This window comes from Schistocerca piceifrons, chromosome 8 (genome assembly GCF_021461385.2).
Source record: "Schistocerca piceifrons isolate TAMUIC-IGC-003096 chromosome 8, iqSchPice1.1, whole genome shotgun sequence".
Taxonomy (NCBI): domain Eukaryota; kingdom Metazoa; phylum Arthropoda; class Insecta; order Orthoptera; family Acrididae; genus Schistocerca; species Schistocerca piceifrons.
The window spans coordinates 273,344,772-273,346,416 of record NC_060145.1 but is presented as its reverse complement, the minus strand read 5'-3'; positions in this window follow the sequence as shown (position 1 = coordinate 273,346,416).

The following is a 1,645-nucleotide window of genomic DNA, read 5'->3' as shown; positions in this document are numbered from 1 at the left end:
ACACTGATGTTCTCATATTGATACCTCGAACGACCATCATGCATCCATCACCACTCCACTGGTACCCTGCCCATGGTGGTATACTACCAGCTTCCTCAAACTAACAGTTCGACTATCCGCTGTAGTGGCCACCAACTCCCAGCCATTTAACATGGTCAAGTCACATTAAAATGATCACTATCTATGTTCGGCATCAAAGTCCGATAATCACTAACAGACACCACCTGGCAGCACTAGCAGTGGTGGGAGTACAAAGCCTGTCGAAGGGGCGGAGAAATCAGTGTCCTCGATGCCTTCATGAGTAAACGGAGAGATTTATTTGACATCCAAAGGGGCATAATCGTTTGATTTTGGGCCAAGTGTGGAAGCATTTCCGAAATATCTAAGTTTGAAAACTCATCGTTAAAGTATACTGTGGATGGAAAAATAACGCTATCTAAAACCGGCGCTGAGGTAAGTGTGGTGCAACTCAGATCATACATGACAGGTGTGAACAACGTCTGCAGAGATATATACGTGCAAATAGACGTGCAACTGTTGACTACTGATAGCCCATATCAACCAGGGCCTATCAACGACCGTTCAGCGGACGATGGTGTTTGTGAGTCTCCGCAGGCACCTGTTTTATGCACCCATCCTGAGTGCTGTTCATAGACGACGTAGACGGGAATTTGCATGCCAGTACCAAAATTAGACTTAATCTGAGTGCCGCCGACAAGTAGGCTTCTCAGGCGAATCACATTTTATGCTACGCTGGGCAGATGGGCTATGGAGTAGCTGGAATGTAACATCTGAAACCAACCACCTGCAACAGTCATTTGGAGGGTTCAAGCTGGAAAGCATGCCCTAGGTGATCTCGAAGGCATCTGCCAGAAGAACAGTGCCAAGTACCGCACAGTTCGGAGTGTACATGCACAGTTCGAAGAGCAGTAGGATGAGTTTATTATAATACCTCATTTAAACCCAGTTGAGAATATGTGGGACCACTTCGCGCTATGGGTCAGAACTGGAAAATTTAGAGCAGCTGGCCACAGCTCTGGAGTCGGCATGGCTCCACACCCTGTAGATACCTTTCAGAACATAACTGACTCTTCCTGCACGTCTCGAAGCGTTAGGTACTGCAAAAGATGGTTATTCAAGCTTTTGATGGGTGGTCACGATAATGTGACTGAGCAGTGTAACTTCTGCTTTCAAGCTAGTTCTTCTCTGTATCGATAATTGTAGTGGAGTATTTTCTTAGAGCAATTATACACACATCAAAAAAGTTTTGCATCACCCCAGTTCGCTGAACTCCTGAAGATAGATGTAGACTTTGGATATTGTACGACAGACACAATCCCTTTGACTGTCCAGAGATGTCACTAAACCCGCCCAAAGATGTAAACAACCATGCACGAGCAGCACCTATTAGACAAAGAACAAAGAAGGTTCGACAGCCGATCAGTTCCAATCATTCCACCAGGAAGGGGATACATGGCTCTTGTTGTCTATAGTTCAACCATGCCTAACCTGTCAATGTCGCTGTTCGTTCACGTCCGCATTGCTACTTTGTGCCAGCAAGTGCTCCCAACAAGGAAAGTGTCCAGGCATCTCGGAGTGAACCAAAGCGATATTCGAACATGGAGGAGATACAGAGAGGCAGGAA